Source organism: Haliotis rubra, unplaced genomic scaffold, assembly GCF_003918875.1.
Source record: "Haliotis rubra isolate DU_JTF1 unplaced genomic scaffold, ASM391887v1 Scf218, whole genome shotgun sequence".
NCBI lineage: Eukaryota > Metazoa > Mollusca > Gastropoda > Lepetellida > Haliotidae > Haliotis > Haliotis rubra.
Window position 1 is genome coordinate 452654 of NW_025766203.1, and position 17796 is coordinate 470449.

The 17796-nt window shown below is 39.6% G+C and overlaps 1 pseudogene; it reads right to left on the reverse strand.

Moving 5' to 3' along the window:
• Window positions 1-7884: 7884 nt before the first annotated feature.
• LOC124277110 lies at window positions 7885-14848 on the reverse strand (annotated as a pseudogene).
• Window positions 14849-17796: the final 2948 nt, after the last annotated feature.

Consider the following 17796-nt stretch of genomic DNA (forward strand, 5'->3'; position numbering starts at 1 on the left):
GCGGCTGCTTGTACTACTTCTTGTACCCATTAATGCCGAGCGCCAGGCAGGGACCAACAAGTACCATATTTTAACGTCTTTTTGGTATGACGCGGTCGGGGATCGAACCCGCGACCTTCCGCTCTCCGGGCGGACGCTCTAACCACTACACCACGGAGGCGGTCTTTTGAAATGCAGAGCAATGTTTAATAAATTGCTCTATATAATGACAGAATGTTGTTTTGTGCCATTTTGCGCAATATATTTGTTACAGAGTTTGGACGGGCAGACCAAGCATGATCCGTAAGTCAATCCAATGACACATTCAAGAATTCAATAAGTCACAGTCATGGTTCTTATATTTAGGGAGGCAACGTGGGGTTTAACCTTTCTTTCAAAACTACCTCATTGCAACTTGCATACAGATCGCTGTGCGTTATTGGGGGCGGTGCGCCCGGAGAGCGGAAGGTCGCGGGTTCGATCCCCGACCGCGTCATACCAAAAGACGTTAAAATATGGTACTTGTTGGTCCCTGCCTGGCGCTCGGCATTAATGGGTACAACAAGGACTGGTCGGCTCGGAGTCAGTATAATGTGTCGGAGTGGGCTATTCATGCTTCACTGCGGCATGGTATCTCAGTGGGCTAGCACTATAAAACCAGCTTCAGTCTGGGCTAGTACAAGCAGCCGCACATACACATACACACGCATGCACGTCGTCATATGAGCGAAATATTCTCAAGTACGACGTTAAACCCAATTTCACCTCACCTCACCTATTGGGGGCGGTGGGCTAGTCTAGTGGTTAAAGTGTTCGTCACGCCGAGGACCCGGGTTCGATTCCCCACATGGGTTCAATGTGTGAAGCCCGTTTCTGGTGTCCCCTGTTGTGGATTTGTTGAAATATTGCTAAAAGCGGCTCAACACCACACTCACTCACTCACTGTTCGTTATTGTTCTAAAGCAGACGAAATCTGGTTTTACAGTGAGAGCTCCTACATTCCATGGTACAGTTTTAACCTGGCTACCCCACTTAGACACAGCATACCGACTCCGTGCTGACCAACCATTGTTTTATTCCCTTAACACAGAGTGCCAGCCAGGGTGACAACAAGTACCATATTTTAAAATCTTTTGTATGACACTGTCTGGAATGATGGAATCAAAGACCGACATTTCGCTTTGAAGGTAGATACTCTCTCTGCACCAACGAGACAATCCTACAGAACTATATTGCCAACATAAATGAAACTTCAGATGGTTTTACTCAACTGATGTTTCACAAAGAGGTCACAATATCCCTGCCACATTAAGGATTGTCCAACACGCCCAGGTCAGGTCACAAAAACAGGTGAGACACAGAGTCGAACGACCGATCAAAACGTGAGCGAGTTGTTTAGTTTTATGCCGCTTTTAGCAATATTCCAGCAATATCACGGCAGGGGGGCACCAAAAATGGGGTTCATACATTGTACCCATGTGGGGAATCGAACCTGGGTCTTCGGCGTAACCAGCAAACGCCTTAACCACCAGGCCATCCCACCGCCCCTGGTGGACAAGGCTTCAGTTTCCCCAGCAAAGGTTTTCAAGGGAGAGAACTGACAACAAACTGTTTCTGAAATGCCAATTATTTATTCAATCATTCAACAACAAAAACCCAAAGATGTACAGATTGGAAACCATTTTCAATTTAACTGCATACAATCTCAAAGGTGTAATGGAATAAACTTAGTTGTATAACCAACTAAACCTTCAGCAAAGTTCAAATCATTAACATATAATTCATCAAACTTGACAAATGTGAAAGACTATACATACAAGCAAAGAGCCTCACTATATACATCCCAGAAGAATGGCAATCAGGTCAAGTGAATTTCTGAAGCGAACATCATCGATAATTGCATAGAAGTTTATTTGGCTGTTACTTTTACTTAAGTTCATACCAGAGTTACAGATTGTTACTGTTCAAACAGTTCATACCAGTGTTACATACTGTCACTGGTATTACAGTTCATACTTGAGTTGCAAATTGTTGCTGTTGATACCAAGGTTACAGATATTTACTGGTCAGTTATTACCAGTGTTACAAGTTGTTGCTGTTCATACCAGTGTTACAAGTTGTTGCTGTTGATACCAAGGTTACAGATATTTACTGGTCAGTTATTACCAGTGTTACAAGTTGTTGCTGTTCATACCAGTGTTACATATTGTTACTGTTGATACCAAGGTTACAGATATTTACTGGTAGTCTAATATTACCAGTGTTACAAGTTGTTGCTGTTCATACCAGTGTTACATATTGTTACTGTTGATACCAAGGTTACAGATATTTACTGGTCAGTTAATACCAGTGTTTTAAGTTGTTGCTGTTCATACCAGTGTTACAAGTTGTTGCTGTTCATACCAAGGATACAGTGAGTGAGTGAGTTGTTTTACGCCGCACTCAGCAATATTCCAGCTATATGGCGGTGGTCTGTAAATAATCAAGTCTGGACCAGACAATCCAGTGATCAACAGCATGAGCATCGATCTGCGCAACTGGGAACCAATGACACCCAAGGTTACAGATATTTACTGGTAGTTCAGTTCATACCAGTGTTACCATTTGTCACTGTTCATACAATTCATACCAGTTTTAGAGGTAATTATTGTTCATACCAAGGTTACAGACATTTACTGGTTATACAGTTCATACCAGCATTACAGGTAGTAATTATTCATACCACTGAGACAGGTTGTTACTGGAATTGCAGTTCATACAAGTGCTACAGATATTTACTGGTAATAGTTTCAAATTGTGTAACAGGCTGGAAATAGAGTCCATATCAGTCTCACAGGCTGTTTCTGGTTTGAACATCTACCAGGTTGTTACTTTGAACACACTTTCCAACAATGTTACATTTGGGTCTATACTGTTGTTACAGACACATTCTAGTTATAATCCATAACAGTGTTACAGGTTGTGACTGGTATGTTTACAACCATGTTACCGGTTTTACTGTTACCAGAAATCATACCAGTGACACAGACAGCTACTGGTAAAAGTTTATACCAGTGTTACAGGTTGTGACTGGTATGTTTACAACCATGTTACCGGTTTTTACTGTTACCAGAAATCATACCAGTGACACAGACAGCTACTGGTAAAAGTTTATACCAGTGTTAAAGGTTGTGACTGGTATGTTTACAACCATGTTACCGGTTTTTACTGTTACCAGAAATCATACCAGTGACACAGACAGCTACTGGTAAAAGTTTATACCAGTGTTAAAGGTTGTGACTGGTATGTTTACAACCATGTTACCGGTTTTTACTGTTACCAGAAATCATACCAGTGACACAGACAGCTACTGGTAAAAGTTTATACCAGTGTTTCAGGTTGTGACTGGTATGTTTACAACCATGTTACCGGTTTTTACTGTTACCAGAAATCATACCAGTGACACAGACAGCTACTGGTAAAAGTTTATACCAGTGTTACAGGTTGTGACTGGTATGTTTACAACCATGTTACCGGTTTTTACTGTTACCAGAAATCATACCAGTGACACAGACAGCTACTGGTAAGAGTTTATACCAGTGTTACAGGTTGTGACTGGTATGTTTACAATCATGTTACCGGTTTTACTGTTACCAGAAATCATACCAGTGACACAGACAGCTACTGGTAAAAGTTTATACCAGTGTTAAAGGTTGTGACTGGTATGTTTACAACCATGTTACCGGTTTTTACTGTTACCAGAAATCATACCAGTGACACAGCTACTGGTAACAGTTTATACCAGTGTTACAGGTTGTGACTGGTATGTTTACAACCATGTTACCGGTTTTTACTGTTACCAGAAATCATACCAGTGACACAGCTACTGGTAACAGTTTATACCAGTGTTACAGGTTGGTAATAAAGTTCATACCAGCGTTACAGTTAGTGATAACACTTCATAGCAGCATTACAGTTTGTTACTGATAATAACATTAATATCAATGCTAAAGGTAGTTACAGGTTGTTACTGATAATAACATTAATACCAGGGAGTTAATACCAATGCTAAAGGTAGTAACAGGTTGTTACTGTTTATACAGTTCAGCTCTTAATAACATTTGGGTTATATAGTTTGTAGCAGTGTTCAAGGCTGCTAGGAGAGGCTAACAAAAAAATGAGGGGATACAGTCTCCTTTGAAAATGAGTATTAAAAAACATATCTGCCCCAGAATGGAATGTTGAATTGAACTGACTGAGTCATGATATTCATTTGTCAACAGTCATGTGTACTGCCATCATCTTATATATGGAATACAAGTAGATATTATCATTACCATGGCAACTGTAACCGTAACTGGAATACCTCAGTTATGGATGCTGCCAAAAATTGTTGCTTAGGGTGCGGATACAGTTGAGAGTGAGTGAGTGAGTAAGTTTACACCCCACTCAGCAATATCCCAGCTATATGGCCACGGTCTGTAAATAACCGAGTCTGCACCAGACAATCCAGTGATCATCAGCATGAGCATCAATCCACACAACTGGGATACGATGACATGTGTCAACCCAGTCAGCGAGTCTGACCAACCGATCCCGTCAGTCGCCTCTTACGACAACATGTGTTGCTGAAGACCAATTCTAACCCGGGTCATACAGCTAAGAGTGAGTGAGTGAGTTTAGTTTTACACCGCTTTTAGCAATATTCCAGCAATATCATGGCGGGGGACACCAGAAATGGGCTTCACATATTGTACCCATGTAGGGAATCGAACCCGGGTCTTCGGCGTTACGAGCGAACGCTTTTAACCACTAGGCTACCCCACCACCCCTTCATACAGCTAAGAATCGTAGAGCAATGACCATCGTATGTCTAAGTAAAAACGAAGTAGTGACAATTACCTCAAAACTACGATGGCTTTGTGGAATGGGCTGAACTTAAACATGTAAATCCATGATCAGAACAATAAGTTAAGGTACTTGATTATCTCATTATTTGCCCCACTGATCAATCATTGAATGATAAGTTAACAAATATCAAAATGACAAAACTCAAACAAAATACAGTAATAGTTAGATTTACCCCCCAAAATTAAGCAAATGTATAGTAATAATCTCTGGTCATCACAAACATCTTACAAAGCACATACTGTTTCACAAAAAACAAACAGGATAGAGATAAAATATTAACACAAGCAATTCTAACATAAGGAGTCCTTAATGACCCCACTCACTTTAACAATGTTATGGCAAATAAAGAACAATTACTCAGCCAGCCTGAATTTCTACCCATTTTCCTTTTTCTACTACTCTTCATACTGATATACCGTGAATCATACATCTCCTGATCAACTCATCAGGGAAACAAAAAAACAACAACTGATTTTTGGAATTTTATATATACCAACCCTTTCATTCAGTTCATGTTCACAACAAAGGGCTAAGAATTAAGACATGTGAATTAGTAAATGTAAATTATGGATGTAAATTAGTTCTTCCAGAAGACATATTGAAAAACAATAACATGAAATGTCATTAATGCTTGACCTTGACCCTTTTAAAAATTAGCATCCATAATTCGAAAGGTTTACACCTTGACATATTGTATTACTAGATATTGGTCATATTTACTGCCATGGTGATGTGGCTGTTTAAATGTTGTTTAGTGAGTGAGTGAGTTTGGTTTTACAAACAAGTCTAGACCAGACAATCCAGTGATTTAGCAATATTCCATGCAATATATGCTACAGACCCATGAGGACACCAGAAATGGGCTTCACATACTGTACCCATGTGGGGAATCGAACCCAGGTCTTCAGCATGACGAATAGACGCTTTAACCACTAGGCTACCCCACCTTCCCACCTTGCATATAAAATAATTTATTTAATGATATTTATGAGCTATGCTGTACTTTGTTACTTTGAAATTGTATTTTAATCCAGATAATTCTTGCATAATGCAAGCTCTATGTTTAATGATAACATGCAGTATTCTGAACAAATACAATCTGGTTATCAAATAAAGCAACAAAAAGAACTTTAAGGTCTTTTTCATCAGTTAAGTTGTGGTTTTTCCTCTGCTATTATGAATATAAGGACAAAATTATATGCATGTGTATCCAATTCAAATATTTTCCATTTTGAACAATTTTAACTACATCTTGATTAAGCTTAAGATCAGTGTTCATGTCTTTTCTAACAGTATTCCAGCTAGTCATAAATATGATCAACAGAACATCTGGAGTTATTTTATCAGTTTCAATTATGTGTTACCAGGGTTACTGCACAAGCTGTGACAATGTGTCACACCTAGAGATCATTCGCAAAGTGATTTTCTTTACCAATAATATCATACATTTGGAATGAAAATGTCTTTTTTTAGTATAATCATGATAATACATATTTTCTATTGCTAATATATAACAGCTGTGAAACAAGTGTAACAGACACTGAAACTAATAATCACTCATAATGTCGATCATAAAATATTGAAAGTTAAAGCCATATTTTCATTCCCTACATACCTTTTGATGCTGTGAAAGAAAACAATGCCTTGATATAATGCCATAATACACAAGGATTTAACGAAACGTTTCTGTGGACAATATTCAGGCCAATGTCTGCAGCAAATGACACTAAAAGTTTGAATATTAAATTTTTGTGAAAAAGAAAACTGAAACAAGAATATTTTTTAGGGAGTGAGTGAGTTTTACAATGTTTTTTTTGCAATATTTCAGCAATATCACAGCAGGGTCACCAGACTGGGTTGATAAATGCCTATCTAAAACCAGGAAATTTTCTTGCATTCCAAAGTGCCCAATAAACAAGCTGGTCAAAGGGTGAAAAAGAATTTAACAATTTTAAAGTCCTATTTTCTTCAAGTTCTGTGACATGACATTCAAGAAATGAAGTAAAAACCTTATCCTTTTTTCACCATAGTTGCTACATAGATAATCACAATTATCTGATAAAAATACTTCAGCTATTCAAAAACATAACATTCAGTAACAACTCAGGGATGGCAGCAGGAAAATCTGTTTTCAGCTGAGAACTTATATTGTATCAGGGGGCGTAATTTGAAATAAAATCACCAGAAATCTGTGGATCAGCAGAAAATTGATATAACTGTCAACCATATGAACAAACCATTCATGACGAGTTTGGAAACTCCTAATTTCCATTTTGGAATTTTTACAGACTTGATGCTGAATACTGGCCTCAGTTAACCTTTCTTCAGTTTCGTATCTACAGGACAGAATGCACTAGCATGCACATATGCATGAATACTCGGAATATATAAACCTGCTGACCAACGTACATCCAACAGTTGTAAACAAAATACCCTTGCAGCAAAATATGAGGAAAATCTTGATTTTATTCAAACTTGGATTCTTGTCATATCATATATTTTTTAGATTCTGTGGAATTGTGAAATTGACGAATTCAAATTGGGAATTTTTACTGTCTGCTGTAGATACTGATGCAATACTCAATCTATCAACTTCCCAAACAAAAACCATTCTCACAATCAACATCCATGGAACATCCTCCATGATGTGTGCAGAACATCAACATCTACTCGACTAGCTCAGCTAAACCACTGTCATTATTGCTCAATATTATGATTCAATACTGCTAGAAGGGACCTAGCATAGGTTACCTTGACTACCAGTTAGGGCTGGCTAGCGATATAGATCATAGTTATTGATAATCGTTAACTAAATATTGATCAATAATCAATAAATATAAAAGTAAGTTTGAGCAAAAAGGTAAAAAATGTCCAAAAGAAATAAACATATCTCACATCACTGGTAAGTGGTACTGTTTCCCCTAGGCATTTTTAGCATGGCGCCAGACCTTGCCCTTTTTACTTGGCTCCCTGCCCTTCTCTTAATACAATAATTGTTATCAACACTTGGTGGTTTTAAGTTTCTATTTCATGTTGAAGTTAAGTGAAATAACAGTGCTCTTTGAGTCTTTAAGAATCACTATGCATGAATAACTTGACGTAATACTTGGAAATCTGTCACTGCATGACCTGTTTGGAATAAGGGTGCCCATTTTGAAATTGTGTCAATCTGCCCTTTTTTGATCCTAGGGGAAACACTAAGTGGTGACATATTTATACATGTGTTACTAACTTGCAAACAATAACAGCATACTGAACACGTCTTAGAAGTCTCCATTAGGCCAGACCAATTTTATTTCTTGTCTTATGCATCCGCCGGTCGTATTTTTTCAAGAATAAGAAAAAAAATAAAAATTAATTTTTCCCGCTCAAAAAATATAATCATGTTTTTATTGGCAAAAAACGTAAACTTACAACAAAAAAAACTTTTGGATTGTTTTTTGCCCCATATAAACTTCATTAATTGCCAAAAATAAAATACTTTTAGTATTTAAAAGGAAAATTATTGTGACTAGTGATTTTTATTTTTTATTTTTTTCCCTCCTGCCTTCAGGTTTTCTGAAGACAAAAATCCGTAAAACAAAAAATAAAATTGGTCTGGCCTTAAAGATAGATGTAACTTTGCATGGTGGTTGTAAAGTATAACTTCACTTCATCACAACAGTTTATGCAAATTATCAATAATTACAATATCAATAATTGTGACTAGTTCTTGCCATCAACAGTATCTCCCGATTATAGATCGTGTTAGCCAGCCCTATAACTATCCTACATATTTACAAAGGCACCAAGGCTACAGTTGCCTCTTGTTCCTCCACTGGGGTGCTGATTGTGGGGATACCAGCTAGCGACATGAGGGTCTCGATGGCCTCGGGGTAGGCGGAATCAGCAGCAAAGTCCAGTGTCTGTTGCACCGAGCCTGTCGAGGTCGAGGTTGAGGTCTGAGTGGAGGTGGTATACGAGGTGGACTCTGGAATGACCGTGTAGGTGGTTTGAGGAGTGACCACAGTATACTTATGTGCATATTGCTGGGTGGGGTGGCTGTCCTGGTACTGTATCCTAGGCTGAGCTGCAGGTAGGTTGGTGTACGTCACCGTCTCCCCATCGTGTTCCGTCTCAACAATCTCGGCTTCTATCTTCGGGGCATGCTCCAGCATCGGCAAAGCTTCAACAACTTCAATATTCTCCAAGAAGGCTGTGCTGGATAAAGGCTCGGTTTTAATAATACAAGGACCATCAGGAGTGTCCACAACTGTTTGCAGAGCCTCGTCCAAATGCACTGCTGTAAGACTTGCGTCCACATCTTCCGTCATATGAACTTTCATATGCTTCTGCAGATAATCCTTGCGTCCAAATGACCGGTCACACTTATCACACGAGAATGGCTTCACACCGAATGTGTCCTCACATGACGAGTCAGGGCCCCAGAATCACGGAACCGCTTGCCGCACATTTCGCACCCAAAAGGTCTACTGTTAGTATGAGTGGCCATATGTTTAAGACGGTCATTTGAGCGTATGAATTCCTTGGCACAAAAGTCACATCGGAAAGGTTTTTCACCTGTGTGTGTCCGCATATGCACCTGGAGACTCCCAGCAGCTGTGAACCGCTTGTCACAGAGATCACAAGCAAACTTCTTCTCCTTCTCCGGAATCTCTCTCCTCTCTGTCACTTGCTTCAGGTCACCAATACCCTTCAGTTTGGGCGCCTTTCCCGATCCATCCATGTGCAACTTCTTATGACGACGGAACAAGCGGATATCCTTGAAGCACTTGCTGCATCTACGACATTTAAAGAAAGGCTTTTCTTTCATATGCGTTACCTTGTGGAACCGAAGTTGACCGGAATCAGCAAAACATTTTTCACATGAGTCACATTTGTAAGGCTTTTCCCCCGTGTGAGTACGTATATGTCGTTGTCGGTGTCCAGCCTCTGTGAAGAGCTTGTCACAATGTGGGCACTTATATGGACGCTCTCCAGTGTGCGTGCGCATGTGGCGTTTTAGATAAAAGGAAAGTAAGAAAGTTTTCTTGCATATTTTACACTGATATGGCTTCTCGCCAGTATGAATCTTCATATGCCGTAGAAGAGACCCAGGATCGTTGAAACTCTTGGAGCAGACGTCGCATGCGTATGTCGGCTTGGTGCAGTGACTTCTAGCATGACGCTGGACACTGTCCAGTGAGGCATAGTCTTTATCACACACTTCACATTTGAAAGGCTTTAGTTCACTATGAGAAATCATGTGACGTTTCAGGTTTGCTAGTTTGGAAAACTCCTTTTCGCACACATCGCACTTGAATCCTTTTCCAATGTGTATTTTCATGTGCAGCACAACTTCTTCAGGACTTTCAAAAGCTTTGTTACAGAGGTCACACTTGTGGTGTTTCTTGTCCGTGTGGAGCTTGGTGTGACGGTACAGACGTCCGACATCCAAGAACCGCTTCCCGCAATGCTCACATTGTAAGGGCTTCTCCCCTTCGTGAGTGGCAAGATGTTTTCGGAGGTCTCCAAGTCGGTAGAAAGGCTTTCCACAAACACTGCACTTGAGCGACTTCTCCCTGGCTTGGTTCTTGTGGGTCTTCAAATGCACCAAGAGACTGCCCACCCCAGCAAACATCTGATTACAGATCTCGCGACCTTTCAGTCTTCTCAGCTGGGGTAGCCCGAAAGTGTTCAACAGGTCGCGCACAGTTCCTCCAAACACTCCACATGTTTAAACACCTCTGTCTTGATATTCTTCGGATCAACCTCATCATAAATATCTCCTAAATCGAACTCCTCAGTTGCTTGTGAAGCGCTTTCAGCAATCCTGTCCCATTCGTCTTGGTTGTGAGTCGACTTGTGCCCCTTGAGCTTGCTCATCTCCGTGAACCTCATATCACAAACTTCGCACTTATAGGGCTTCTCTCCAGTGTGAACTTTGATGTGCTTACGAACCTGTCCGGACTCGGAAAACCTCTTTCCACAGACGTGACACTGGAATGGCTTCTCCCCAGTATGGGTACGCATGTGTCGTTGGAGATAAAACGGCAACAGAAATGTCCGTTTGCAAATACGACACTTGTATGGCTTTTCTCCGGTATGGATGCGCATGTGACGCTCCAGATTTCCTGCGACAGTGAATCCTTTATCACATTTGTCACACTTGAACAGGTCCTCCCTGTTATGGAGCCGCATGTGGTTTTGAAGGGTGTCCTTAGCAGAAAAGCCCTTTCCGCATACTTCACACTCAAAAGGTCTCTCACCAGTATGGATCTTGATATGGCGTTTCAAGTTTGCAAGTTTCACAAAACTCTTTCCGCAACTATCGCAACGGTACTCCTTGTCGTCAGAATGCAGTTTAAGATGTATGGTAAGAGCTTCTTCGCTTTCAAATGTCTTCCCACACTGTCCACATTTGTAGTTCTTGCTCTCTGTGTGAAGTCTTTGATGCCACTGAAGGCGTCCGCTATCTATAAAAGACTTTCCACAAATTGTACACTGGTAAGGATTGCTTCCGACATGGAGACGAGCGTGCTTCTGAAGGTCCATCAGTCTGTAATATTTCTTCCTGCAGACAACACAGGTAAAGCTCTTCTGCTGCGAGTGAGTTCGGCAATGAGACTCCAGCTCCGTTTGAAGGGCAAACTTGTGGAAACAGACTTCACACCGGAACTGTTTTCCGTCCTCGTCTGGAGTGTCCATATGGGAAACTTTATGCAGGTTCAAGACTTCCATATTTGGAAAGAGAATCCCACATGTTTCACATGCATAATGCACTTCGCCTGCATGCTCTGTCATGTGTGCATGCATCGGCTCCAGTTGTGAGAAAACCTTCTTGCACACTTCACACTTGTACAGCGTCTGACCTTCATGTTGTTTCAAGTGACCTTCAAATGAGGCATGGTCTTCGAACAGCTTGTTGCAGAGTTCACACATAAAAACGTGACCATCCTCGTGCTCAAGCATATGTTCTTGCAGCTGAGTCGCGTTCTCAAATGTTGCTTCGCACTTTTCACACTTGTTTTCACTGCTGCCATTTTGGATAACAATGTCATTTTCCGAGACGGTGAGAATACCTCCATCGAGTTGGTAGATGATCGTCTGGTCTCCTGTCTCAATCTGTACCAGTGAAACCTGTCCGGTCGACATTGTTGCAATTTACGCTTTATGCACTCAAGAGATGGTTCATAATTATCATCAACAGCCCCTCAGCCTTTCGATGGATGTCTTGCTGTTTTGGCAGAGTGCAACTTGCGGTTATCTGTAAAGAGAAAATAAAATGAATGAGCAGTTTCAAGACATCACATCAACTGTACACTTGGGCTGACACAATGCACTGAATTCTGCAAACCGAACTGTATCCCTTCTAGGGCTGGGACGATACACTATGTCACGATACGATACATATCGCGATATTTTACCTGCGATACGATATTTATCACGTTACATACACCTTGAAAGAATGACACGGTATCAAGATTTAAAACGATTTATAACAAGATATTTGGGTTTAACAATAACACTATTGTAATAAACAAGCAAGTAACTCCATCATACTTGCGTATATTTCTCTAAATGAGTATTGTAACATGTTTAAGATAATACTGTTTTGAAAAAAAGTTGTGTATCGTTTGTATCAATACACCATTCCACGATACAATAACTGTATCAAACTTAAATGTATCGTGATGCATCGATGCATCGGTGAATCGTCCCAGCCCTAATCCCTTTTGAAGTCAGTTCGTTATTTGCAACCCCAAGTATTGAATATTCATGTTTTTTTTAAAAAGGAGTGTTCTACTTGAATTTGGCTGTTACAAAATATTTATCAAAGCAAGATATGCAAAATGGAACATATCTGAGTCAGAGAGAAAAACAGTAAACACACTTATATATTTATTTTGATAGTGGTGTGGTCACTGGTCATTATTGTGACAAATTAACACAGCTAACTTTGTCAAATATTCACTGAATATATTGAATGACTGACTTATCATTGTATTTCCACGCAATATTTGTATGCGTTACCAAATGTTCATATGTATCACAGTCACCTCATAATGGATTCATCACAGTCCTACTATATACATTACAGTCATGGTGACATAGGACTGCTTGAAAAACATGCCACCTTTTAGAGAAGATTATGAATATGTCAACTTTCGTGCAGACAATAGTTAAAATAAGGATCCAACAGTCTTGTAAAAGTTTGTTTGAGTTAGCTCAACCAATAGTAGTCCATACAACGAAAGTAAAGTACACTTAAAATAATCTCACAAGCCATGTTCTAGGTTGTACACTCAAAAGTGTTTGGAAAAGAATGACACAGGGACATGCCGAGGAATACTAACTAAGGGCCCTTGGCAGCTACATTTTTTTAGAAATAATCATGATTGTGTACATTACTGAATCTTCAAATGAATTATAAGGAATTGGGAGTTTTTACGTTCAAATTGCGAGTCTGTACTGTCATTAGAAGCCCACATCATGTGAGCAGGTCTGCATTCATCTCTGTCATAATCTGAATACTTACACTTACAATCCTACACTTACACTTACAATCCTACACTTACACTTACAATCCTACAAATTCAAGAAAATGCTAAAATGTGTGCAACATTACACAAATACCTGAGCAGTTCGAGTTGGTGAAACAAATGAATGATGAGAATTTACTACACAAATGACTATAAAAGATTCCTGTTTTTTTTAACCTATATATACTAGGTACCTTAAAAAATTAAAATGACCACCAAAAGCTAGGATTAGATTTGTTGGTTATATTCATTACCACTGGTCTGGATCAAGACAAAAAAAGGATGTAAATCTCACTAGGTCCGCAATCGGTAATAATCAAGCTGTACCAGGTCGGCCATCAAATATGAATAACCTGGACCAGACAAGGATATCACATCCTTGATTATCTAAAGGTATTGGGGCACCATAGCCATTCTGAAAGAAGCATATGTGTCACTGCATGGGCACCTAATCTAACCCAAATTCTTCACTGGGGGTGTTATACTTTTAAAAAAACACTAAAAAGACTCATATTAATGTTCGTTTATAGGATTGTTTTTGTTTATGTCAATCGTGTTTACTTCGAAATGTGTCAATAAAATTTGAATAAATCTATGTTTAGAATCTGAGTCGAGGAAGAACAATGTTGAAATATTTCAGTGAAACCAATAACAAGCTGATGACGATGTGTTGGTATTGCCATTGTTATCGCCGTGCCACCACTGTCATGTGGATCAAGATTTATTCGTGGTAGAGCTAGCTAGCTTCATCGTTTGAATAGCGACTGCGAGTCATCAGCGGAGGAAGACATGGGAGCCGTGCGGGGAGCTCCCAGTTCAGCAGTGGATGGAGTTTTCAAAGCTCCTTTCTGGGATAAGCGTGCGCCAAGACGTTTCGTGGCCAGCAGTGAGAAAACTACTCGGACCAACCCATTATGACTTTAAACTGGGATATTTAGTCGACAGTGGCAAACAGGCAGTTTCTGTGTAGAAACCTGGAAAGCAAGCGCGCGACGCGATGGCCGCCATTTGCAAAGTGTCCTTTCCGATGATTGTTCGCCAGAAATATATCAGGCACATGAATCATGCTACAACCTTAGACATTCTTAAGGAACGATTGAACAAATATGTTGTTACTTACCACTGCTTTCGTAATTATATCATGCTAAATTTGTGGATATTTGTACGTAAACTGTTTGATTTGTCTCTAAGCTCTCCGCAACGCATGCGTGACAGATTCCGCCCTCGCTCTGAGCTCGGGGCATTGTTTGCGTGCGGGAACCTGACTGGTTCACAAGGGCAATCAAGCTTTCCGCGCTACTATTCGCCTATGTGTGGAGCAAACCTGACTCGGAGCTTCACGTAGACCGATTTGCGAAAAACCGAGCTGTTCCGATTGCCTTAGTAATGGATTGCTTCCCTTTGATAATATTCAAAGAATATATGAAATTTTAAACCAGTCAAAATAAATGGATAATAACAACCATCACTCATTTGGTGAAAATCTTTGTTTCAAAATTATTTTTCTCTTTTTCGTTCTCTTCCGAACACACCTGATTTTTGTGTGTTTTTTTCTAAATAATGTTTTTCATTTCCATTTCGACAGAATTTAACAAGAACCGCAGCTTGTATTCCTGTTGCTGAGTGAGAATTAAATATATTTGCTTCGGTATGCGCATTGAAAGTGACATGTAATTGATTTGTGATGTTTATATAAAAGGTGGACGCACCTACTGACTAAAACCTCCACGTTATTCAAATTCCACACGTTGGTTGTTGTTGTTGTTGTATTGGTTTTGTTTATTTTATACATTTTGATTTAATTATTTTATTAATTTTATTTATTTATTTATGTTTTTGTTGGGGGAGGGGTGGGGGTGTATTTCTTTGGTCATGTCACAAGCTGAAGGTATAATATGGAATGGTTGTAATTGTGGAAAAGTTGAAAGAGGAATCTAAAGTGGACCAAATATGTATTTTACACCTTTTAAAGCTACTGCTGGTCCTAAACTATGTGTGAACACCTACTTGATTAAAATAAATATTTGTGTAATTTCTGCAAGATAGTACACGAATCTATAGTCCTGTTTTAGGGGTGCCGATTGTCGCAATGTAGTACGCCATGTTTTCCCATACAAGTGAAATCAATTTTAACTGTGATCTGGTCCTGTTTGGTTGTGCTCATTAGTGGTGGTCCAATAAATTGAAATAATCGAAGATTGGTCGCAGTGACTAAACGACCAAGCAATCGATCATGTTTTCTCATAATCGAACACAAACGATTCTGGAACACTTTGTGCATTAACAATATTTTTCACATGGTTGTTTTTGTCTGTTACATTTTATGAGCACTACACGCTCGTTCCAAGTCACAAATGAATTTATCTTAAAGACCCCAAGAAATTTATGTTCATAACATACTAGTCATCTTTTAAGGATGTGCAATTTGCAAAAAAAAACCCAAAGAACTACATGTTTTTCCTTTATGCTTTTATGTATGAACAAAAATAACCAGGAAAATTTCATAAATGACGCGAACCAATTATTTTCGATGTTTGATCGGTTGTAATGAACCAATCATCAATTATGTGATTTTAACCAATTCCAAACACTAGTGCTCATACATTTCATACCGATGAATTCTTCATTTAATACGCTAGACAGTTAAGTTACATGATCATGGTACCACATATGTCTTATTTAAAAAGAAAGAGTTGAAATAATATTATCAGAAGTACAGAAACGATAAGCAAGTATGGTGGTATACCAGTACGAACGGGTGAGTGAGTGAGTTTAGTTTTACGCCGCACTCAGCAATATTCCAGCTATATGGCGGCGGTCTGTAAATAATCGAGTCTGGACAAGACAATCCAGTGATCAACGGCATGAGCATCGAGCTGCGTAATTGGGAACCGATGACATGTGTCAACCAAGTCAGCGAGCCTGACCACCCGATCCCGTTAGTCGCCTCTTACCACAAGCATAGTCGCCTTTTGTGGCAAGCATGGGTTGCTGAAGACCTATTCTACCCCGGATCTTCACGGGTAACGAACGGGTGGTTTCGCCCCTGACAAGGGGGTTGATGTAGCCATGTGGTCAAAGCGTTCGCTCGTAACGCCCAAAACCCGGGTTCGATTCCCCATATGTGTTCAATGTGTTAAGCCCATTTAAATTCTTGTGCCCCCCGCCGTGATATTGCTGGAATAATGCTAAAACGGCGTAAAAAATAACTCACTCACTCTCCCCATACAGTAACAGAGCTCCAGATAAGATTTAGCTCATGTGGGTACCGTACCCACTGGGTTTTTTTGGAGTGGGTATTATGAATGTTGAGTGGATATTTCATTTTCCATTACCCACTGCTTTCAGATATGTGCGTATTTCAGTCATTTTACTCACCTAAGTATTATGTCATTGAGTAAGTTTACTAAGCAGGTATGTTCTGCCTCATGTCATACCTAATCAAAACCAACTTAAATATAATGGAAATGCTTTCATAAAAGATCACTCATCCTATACTGACAGTACAACACTTGTCCTATACTAACAGTACAACTTGATAGCAATCGATGTCTTTTTCATTACGCAAGCGATTTTTATAAATACATTCCGTACGCATTTGTTTAAACTTTTTGCGTATCTAACATTTTAATTGCGTAATTGGTACGCAACAACTATTTTTCAATGCGTAATTGGAAATTTTCTATGCGTATTTTACCCGGATACGCAGCTTATCTGCGCCTCTGAGTAACACAACTCCCACCCTCTCATCTATTGATAAACAAACGAGCGCTACGTCATGTTGTTACACCGTGATGTACCTGTAATTGTGTCCAAAGTCCTCGTGATGTCCCGCGCTATATTTGGTCTTCTTCAGTAACTAGACTAACGGGATCGAATGTTCACGCTCACCGACTAGGCTGATGCATATCATGACATCCAAAATGCGTAGTACCCGTGAAGATCCGGGTTAGAATTGATCGGGTTAGGAATTTGATAGGGAGATCAGGCTCGCTGACTTGGTTAACACGTGTCATCGTATCCCAGTTAAATTGCATAGATCGATGCCCATGCTGTTGATCACTGGATTGTCTGGTCCAGACTCGATTACTTGCGGCGTAAAAATAAAATTCACTCAGTCACAGATCTGTGTTATGGAATTCTGTCGGCATGGATTTCATCTCATGCTTTCGACCACTGATTTGCCAGACTGGATTAAATTTCATTCCGCAGGTTTAAGACATCCTTCAGTCACTCATGTATACGAAATATAGGCGACTTTAAATTTTACCAAAAATATTTATTGCTGTTTGTTAACAATTAACAAAATAATATGCATGTACATATATATGCAAGTAAATATTGCATGCATAAAGTGCACATCATATTGTGGCCTTTGATAATCAAATTTAATGTCACGAAATAC